The sequence below is a fragment of the Gavialis gangeticus genome, unplaced genomic scaffold (assembly GCF_001723915.1).
Source record: "Gavialis gangeticus isolate Ggan-Ray unplaced genomic scaffold, GavGan_comp1, whole genome shotgun sequence".
Lineage (NCBI taxonomy): Eukaryota > Metazoa > Chordata > Crocodylia > Gavialidae > Gavialis > Gavialis gangeticus.
In genome coordinates this window covers 51,847,339-51,856,478 of record NW_017729027.1, presented here as the reverse complement: position 1 = coordinate 51,856,478, position 9,140 = coordinate 51,847,339, and the positions used below count along the sequence as shown (strand labels likewise).

The 9,140-nt window shown below is 37.7% G+C and overlaps 1 protein-coding gene across 13 annotated transcripts in view; it reads left to right on the top strand.

Moving 5' to 3' along the window:
* The window catches only part of MYT1L (myelin transcription factor 1 like), a 709,345-nt gene that overhangs the window by 221,232 nt on the left and 478,973 nt on the right, over positions 1 to 9,140 (top strand). For all 13 annotated transcript variants that reach the window (XM_019520651.1, XM_019520649.1, XM_019520647.1 and 10 more), the window contains one exon: positions 921 to 1,035. The gene's annotated coding sequence lies outside the window, so the exon portion shown is untranslated. The remainder of the gene's footprint in view (positions 1 to 920; positions 1,036 to 9,140) is intronic.

Sequence of the window (9,140 nt, the reverse complement as noted above, 5' to 3'; positions counted from 1 at the left end):
TGGAGCTTTATACAAGAAACAATAGCTAAATCAACTGATGTACCTACTGTAGCTTTCAACACAGTTTCCATTTCTCTCTGCTAGCTTTTTTTAAAGAAAAAGTATTAAATTGTTTATTCTTCAGCATATTTCCTTATATCTGGATTGTATTTTTTTAAGTATAGTACAATAAGCTCAAAAAATGGCTTTAAACACAAAACCATCTGAATCAAAGGTAAATACATACTTAACAGATGCCAGAGAAGGTGATTTCTAGCCTAAATTTGGTCCTGTTAATATTGAATCTTAATATAAAGGAAAAAATAGTATGCTATGTTTCTTATTCTGTCAAAGGACAAGACAATTTTATGTTTGTGTTAAGCAAACCAAAGATTTCATTTCTAATACCAGGGAGGAGCTAAGTAACTGGCATTTGAGGTTAGAGTGTCATTCTTAACATTATTTATGATTAAATTTAATTTTTAAAATTGAATTTATTGCATTGATATAAATGCATGGATAAAACAGGTTAAATTAACAATGAAATAAACAATTAAACAAGCTTGTTGTCAGTTAAGAAAATCAACTCAATTTAAGGCCTGTATAATATGGCACTGGACTACATCAGAATATTGAAGTCCAATAATTTTATTTTGTGCTGCTTATTAATAGATCTGCTAAATTAATAACATGCTGCAATACTTACTTTTATCTTTAACTTATCTACCGCAGTTGCTACAGGGTCCAGAAAGAACTTGAAAAATTGAATAAAAGTTTTAGCCATTGGTCTTCATGTGAATTCTCTGCAGAAATCATTTTTATTTAATATTAAACTGTAATTTTTTAAAGAAAGATTTATATGACTAAAGAAAATACAAGTGTGATTAATTTTTTGCTGCTTTTTTGATGATTTAATTAATTAATTAATGTATTTTTATTAGAAAATGAATCTGGAAGAAAATTGGTGAATCCAATACAGTGGACCTACAAGCACCCTGACAGGCTCGGAGAGCAGAGTCTGGACCAAAGAACAATTACCCCATCAAACGATTTCAGGTACAATTGACCTAAATATAGCACTGTCTTGAGATCATTGATAAGAGTTCATTTCCCATATTGTTTATCCCATTTGCTACTCCTAGTAACCATGTGATTTTATCTGCCTGGTGCTTCATGACTTCTAGGATGCAGTTAAAAGTTCTGTTGTGTGTTCTCTTTAAAGAGACAACTAAAGCTAAAAAAAAAATTTGCAATTAAATTAATTGATGCATATATTGCTCTTGCTGCTGAAGTTGTATAGAGCAAGAATGAGTGCCCAAATTATTGTAGACCTGTAAAGCATGTGTAGATACTCTCACTGTGAGGGGATTTAATAGCAGACTTCAACTACCAGAAGGGTGGTTCCAGGATGGAGCTAGAATATTGTCATTGGTGGCAGAGGACAGAACAAGGAGCAATAGTCTCAAGCTATAACAAGAGAAGTTTAGGTTATATATTAGGGAAAAAATTCTCACTATGAGGGTAGTAAAGTACTAAAATATGTTACCCAGATAGGTTATGGAATCTCCATCCTTGGAGATTTTTAAGACCTGCTAGACAAAGCCTTGACTGGCATGATCTAGTTGGAGATGGTCCTGCTTTGAGCAGTGGGTTGGACTAGGTCAGTGTTTCTCAACCCATGGGTCACAATCCAAAAGTGGATTGTGAGTGCAAGAATATATGAAAAAGTTGTGAACAAAATTTTAAAAATTATTCTCTTTTAAAGGAGAAAACCATGGGAAAACATGGGTTTCCTCTTGTAGGCTGGCAGAGTTCCAGCCTGCAAGGGGCTGTTTAGGGCCCCTTATGCCCCACACACTGGGGGGTAGGGTGGGGTGGGGGGGCTGGGTCCCAGCCTTTCCCCTGGAAAGGGCAGGGGGATATTGTCTTCTTAAATTATTTACTGGGTTAGGATTGGCCATCAATGTTTACAAATGGGTCTTGGTACAAATAAGGTTGAGTACATGACCTCCTGAGGTCCCTTGCAACCCCAATGTTCTATGATTATATAATTGTATAGTATATCTCAGTTGTTTTGCCAGAGAATCCCATAATGCTAATATGCTTTGTCTGTGGAAAATAGTCTGTATGTGATGCTTTTTACAGGGTAAAAAAGGACTTACCCATTTTGAATGTATTAGCACTTATATCTTACAGAGGTAAACCTTAAGAGCTCTAGACATAGCAAACTAATACATTTGGTTGTCTTTGTCTAATGCCACACAGTCATATTTTTTCTGAAATAATTTCAGAATTTTTAAACATTACTTGGAAAAAGGGAAGAAAACTTTAAATTTCTGCAAAATGTGAATTTCAGTTTAATCAAAAGGACATATTTAAATTTTGTAGAGAATCAGAATAACAGTTATCACTGCTATAGTTATTTTTAGCCATAGTTCTAAAAACACTTTTTGTAGATTGTATAAGCTATATTATCCCTATTTTACATATGTAAAACTGAGGCTCAGAGAAGCTGGATAATTTAGTCATGGCTGCTCATTAAATGATGGCAGAACTGTGGATGGGGTCCAGATCCCAAACTCCATTTTTGTAGTCTATTCACTACAACAAGCTTCCTGTCTTAATCAAGGGTTTATATTTACATATGGATCACTATTAATTAGATTAGTATTTTAAATAAATAAAAATCCTACCCTGCTTGGCTCTAGTTAGCCTTCTGTTGAAGCATTATGTTCAGTTTGTGAACCATATTTGAATAAAAAGGTATATACATGAACAAAATGGTAAGCATTTAGAGGAAGTTGACCAAATACTAGTAAATAAATAAATGATTAAAAAATATAACCAGTAAGGAAAGTTTAGACTATTAGAATGACTTTTCCTTAGAAGTAAGATAAATGAAAAGGCATTATTTCAATTGCTAAGTGAAGCAAGAGCAAATGGAAATAAGCTCCTGCAATGTACCCTGACTCCAAATATGGTCAGAAGTGCCTTGGAGACACACTCCTTGGGTGTTCTCATGCTTTCAGAGGTTTCTTTCAGGTCCAAACCCCTCTCTGCCATGTGCTGTTTGACTACTAAGTACAAACTAAGGTACCCCAAAGATCAGCTCCTTGACCCATTGCACCTCAGATTTACCCATCTTACTTATGTCTTGTTAGCTCTTAGTAGAGTATATTTTGCCAGCTAGAAGATTCACAACCTAGTCTGGTGCTCAGAAATTTTAGATTCCTCCCCCTTTTATAGAAGAAACTTACCTGTGTGGTCAGATGCTCTGAAATCTCACTTATCCTTGACAGTAAAATATAAAAGGTATGAAAGAACAAAAGCAACCCTAAGGGATCAGTAACCATATGTTGAGATACAGACAGATATAAGAATAAACAAACAAAAGAAAATATCAGAGTGATAATTTTACTTTAACCCCGCATATTAGCCTACAGCTCCTCCTCAGCACAGCAGGTTGGAAAGCAGCTGCTGCTTCTGACCTTTCTGCCAGGGCCTCCTGCAACTTATTTTCGCAGCCTATTACCCTCAGCCTGCTGGCTGAAGGCCTAGAGTCAGTCCCTCTGCCAGGAAACCTAAAAACAAACGCTTGCAAGGCTTAAGCATGGTTTTTATCTGGCCATTTACATACAATAGCTGTTTGATTTTGGGGAGCCCAAGCTATTTCATATAACTTCTTGTTCCCTAAGTATGTACCTGTTTACCAGACTAGCGGTGTTCCTGATCTGATAACGACCAGGAGAATATTTAATCCTTTCAGACATAACAGGTACATCTACACATGCCGCTATGGCACTGTTTTAGTGCACCGTTATTTAGAACTGTCTTTTGGAAGTACTAAAAGATGGCACAGTAACAACTGGTACTATGCTGTGCATACGGCATATAGTTATTTTTAGGCAGTACATCACTGTAGCAATGCGCTGTAACATGGGAGTGCATCACTACAGTGACGTATCTGTAGCATCATGCGTTTTGCCTGCAGATGTTTCATTGCCATAGCATGCTGCCATGCCAGCAGCATGTGTAGACTCCCCCAAAGACTACTAACCCATATCTTAAAGATAGAGTCTCTCTCATTGTAATGTCATCCCATGAAGAGCCTGAATAGCCAGGTGCTGTTCTCACTACAGGTCTCTCCTTTTAAACTGTGAATTTGCTATTGTCTGGAAGGGCCTGGCTCAAGTGCCTTAGACAACATATTCAAGGGGCTATTTGACTGGCCATTTAACATACCCATGTCAGATGCAAATTCTCAGTGCTTACTTCTCTCAAGTATGATTAAGGGAGGAGCACTTAGGTTACTCAATGCCCTATCAAACAGGCTTTGCCAAAATATAAAATTATATAAAATTTACATTCATAGCAAATACCACAATTCATACAGACATAATAACAATAAAGCTAAATATAGCTTGATGCTACTTATACCAAGAAGTTACACATGCCATATCAGTAAAACAAATTCAAGAAAATATGCATGACATTCCACCAACACCCCAAAATATGGGTGGAGTTTTTTACAGTTACTATATGAAAACATTGTATTAAATACCAGGGAAAAATATCTTCCAAATTCTCCTCTCAATACAAGGGCACACCGTATCAGAGAGGAAAACTCTTGCTTTGGAATGTAACTCCCAACAAACTCAGCTAGTGGAAGAGTACTCAAAAGAGGATAAAACATTCAAGCATGCATGACTGAACATTTACTAGGTACGGATGGCTGAATTCAGAGGTTTTCATATTGTGCTATATGGATTCTGTGTCTTTTCTGTTGGCCTACTGAATGAAACATTTGAAAATCAAGTTGTGATGGACCAAATCAAATACTGATTGAAGGTTAGGTAGGTTCATGGAAGGACTTCTGTGTTACAAAATGTTCCACAGAATAAAAAGTTAGAGAACTACCAGTTTAAGAAAGCAATCCTTCCAGGGCACCAAGGGACAGACTGAATGACTCACAAGTGGTTGTCTGAAGCTCAAATAAATCTGTATTGAAATATTTACCTAAATTTTCGCCAAGTGGACCAAAGTTGCTTTCTGCATTAAACAAATAGAATTGGTTCACTTTTTATTGACTATTACAGTTCTACAAAGGCACAACCCTGGAGGCAAAACTCAAGGGAAATATGATTTCTTCCAACTCTTGGAAAAAAAGCAACCCCAGTTCTGTAGTGGTACTTCATTTACACATATTTTTGTTATAAAATTGTTATACTCCCTCAGCACTGCCTGAATAGAAATGTGACTGCCCCTGCCAAGCACCTGTTTTTAAAGTTTGGGTGGAGTAGGAATCAAGTGGGGGTGCAGCTGCACTACTGTACCCCCTCTATCCTTCACTCAGATATACGCCTACCCTTAGTAGCCTTTGTGAGTACTGTTTACTTTAGGAATGGCTTTATAACGAGGTCTCCTTTCACAGATTATGAGGGTCTATCTTTCAAGATGCTAGTACTTATTGAGAGCTGCTGACAACCTGTTTAATGTTTAAGGTTGATAGTTAGCACTTCAGAGAAGATGCTCTCTATAGTTCTTTATAAGAGTTAAATGTTTTGAAAAGTAAGGCTACAGCTGCCAACCCCCAGCCTACATCTTCTCTGTGCTGTCAAAGAGTATAAACAGGCATCATATTTCTTTTGGAGGAAAGCCATTTGCCCCAGGATCTTGCAGCTATATAAGTCCATTGTCCTGCTTTAAGTACTTGTGCACGATAAAATGTGCTAACCCTGTTTCCTGGGACAATTCGGTGCACGTCTGTAAGTTAACCAAGGGTCATTTAGGTTAGTTTTAAGTCATTCCAGGGGTAGGTCTGTCAGGCTGTGTGCTGACCACCTACTGGCAGAGAAGCAGGAATGCAGCTTGGGAGGTCTTTGTGTTTTCATGGCTGCACCACTCACATTTTACTCTGAGTTAAAACCCTGGATAATGAAGACTGCTTTCAAATGAGACATCTGTTTAGAGCCACAACAGTAAAAAAGGAGCTGCATATATACTCTAAATAGATAGGTGAGAATTTCCTGGCCTGGGAGAATCCTGGCTGTATGGAGTTGGCATTTTAGGGCCACTTCATGAGAAAAATCAGGTAAAGAAACATTTATTTCTAGCCAGGTCTATATCGATCAACATTTGTTTCCCAGTGTTCCGTCATACAAGGAGAAGAGAATGGAGTGCAAAGAGGAGGGATGGTCAACCCGGGATTAGAGAGACCTAGGATAAAGTTCTTGCTATGCCACAGACTTCTGGTGTCATATAGGGTGCAGACAGAAATGCAGCTTCCCTGTCTAACTCATGGTACTTTGCAGAAAGTGCTATGAGTTAGAGATCCTCCTCAGCCAGCAGGTGTTAGCCGTTTGGTTGGGAAGGTGGAGGATTGGCTCTAAACTGGAGTTGATCCAGAGAGAGAGGCTGCATCTCTGCAGCATCTCTCCCCTAGCTCCAAGGACCCTATCACAGCTCTGGTGCTGTCTGGATTGGAGGAGGGGGAAGGTAGGGGAGGGAGCTTGTTCTTGCGATTCCCCAGCTGTGCTTGGGGGCGGGGAGGCTCCAATCCACCTATCCCATCCTTCAGAACTACAACCCCCAAAAAGAGTTCCCTCCACTCCCATTCCCCCTCTCCTTCTAAAAACAGCATGGGAAGCAGAGATGGACTACATCAGCTGAGCCCTGCTCCTGGCAAGCACAGACAGAAATTAATGAAGGTGCTCTGTTTTGGAGCTCCTACATCTGGACCCTCATGCAATGAGGGTTCAGATTGTCATGGGATTGGGTCCTTTTAAAGCTGCCTGCAGCTGTGCACTTGTGTTTCCTTACGTCTGTACACTGCTTTCTGGGGACAGATCAGGCACAAATTGTCATGTCTGTGAGTGCTGTGCCTATAGGCTCTCTGTGTCTCAGTTCCCCATCAATAAGGTGAGGCTAATGGTGGTTCCCAGCCTCATGGAGTATTAGGGGAATAATTAGACTATGAACCTCTCCAGTCCTGTGGTAAAGCCAGGAGAGTTAAAATGACTCTTGTCTAATCTGAGGCTCTTTTCTCTTATCTCTTTTCTGATCTGGAAAAATGTAAAAGTACTATACAGCTACATCTGCCACACCTCCCTTGCAAAATGTACACAGAAAAATTGTCCAAAAACAAACAATCATGCCTGTTGAGTATACTTTTATCTATTATCCCCTAATTTGTACATGTTGTGCAGTGTAATTAAGTAGGTGAATAATTAAACCAACAATAGGTCAAGAGACTGTAGTATCACGTAAGATCATTCATTTGACTTGCAATTGCAAATACTCAACTCCAGATGACAGTATATGTACAAAATAATGTATGTTTTTGCTTTCTGGACTCTACTTCCTCTCTTTCAAGTCAGTAGAAGTTTAACTAGATCTCGAGTGTTTCTATGTTTTCAGTAACTTCATTAAGGACTCCCACTAATAATTTAGTTGTCGTCCTTCTTAGCTTTCCTCATCAAGCAGGAATGAACAATATATATTTCTCAGCTGCACTGTGAATATATATGGATAATGATAAAAAAGTATGGGCACAGAAATCAACATAGTGCATTGAGTTAGTTTAGACAGAGTACTGCAAATATACTGTCATGATGACAAGTTCATATTAGCTGCTGGCAGAATGAATAAGACTTCCTAATATGACCTTCTAAAAAAATGAAAATTTATCAATCAAAATGTTATGCATTACTAAATTTAGTATTTATAAATAATCACCCTAAATTTTAGTACAGAAAGTTATCATATAAAATTGTATTTCTTTTTTTCTCTAAATTTCAGTTGCTACAAAAATGTGGCTCCCACCTTCTTATATTATACTCCATAGACACCATCTCTGCTCCCATGACCAACCATAACTGTTTATATCACATGAGCTGGCAAACTGTGATTGATCACAGGTTGCTACTGATGTTAGCAGGCTAAAGAGAACAGTTATGTTAAAGATGAAAATGTAAGGACAGGGTCATATCACCAATAAGAGTTAGAAAAAAATGTTTCTAGTGTTTTCAGGGATATATAGCTCAGTCTGCCAGAAAACCTAATCCTTAAATCATCCTGAAAATTGTGTGGGATATAAGATCAAATTAAGTTTACTATTAAAGGGTACAGTCTCTCCAAACTGCCCTTGGAGTGATATGTATAAATTCCCACATAGCAAGTTCAAAGAATAACCCCAAGAAAAATATATTTTTAAGAAACCTAATGATAAGAGTCCTGATAACATACAACTAATACTGAATGTGATTTGGAGGGCTTCTGATTAAAAGACAAGAGATTTAAATCATTTTGGTTATTAGATCCTTATAGTTTCATAATACAGAACCTCCCCCTTTTTTATTCCTTTATCATTTGATGAAGAGACAGGGGAATCTCATTATCTTTATCTCAGCTTCTTTCCAACTAGGACTTTTAACGGTCTCAAACAGCACTCTGCACTTATTCTTTGATTCTCATACATTACAGTACACTCACACTCACACTCACACACACACACACACAGAGTAAACAGAAATATGCAAAGAGCTTAACAATTCTTTGATTGTATTTGACTTCGGTTGAATAGCCATGTACTATGATGCTTTAGTACATGTTATACTCCTACTGAAGTTGTAGCAGACACAAAGGTGTTGCTCCAAAACCCATCATAGTCAGCATAAAGACACTCATTTATTTGGCAGGCTAAATATCAGACTAAAGGTACACAGGCATTGTATAACCAGAACAAAATATATTCTTGATGCAATAGAGAGTGTATACTATAAGAGTACCTATTAAAAGGCTATTATGCTTTAGACCAAAATGCAAAAATATACTGGAGCTCTTTTAGATGACTAGTAAAATCAGCTTGTTAAATAATTTAAGGCCCCAAACCTTTTAAGAACAGAAGTAATTGAGGTTTTAGATTTTCCAGTCAACCAAAAATAAAAAAAAATAACCTTAAAAAGTATCTGTTAAAACCACCCCATGAGCTGGATGCTCCACACAGATCTTTACATAACTTCTGGCAAGATCCACATTCCTTTCTGTGCATTCATGAATATGTAAGAACATAAGACTTGCCATTTCTGGGTCAGATGGTGGTCCGTCTTGCCCAGTATCCTGTATCACAAAGTGGCAGAGAGTGGATGCTGAAAAGGAGAGTG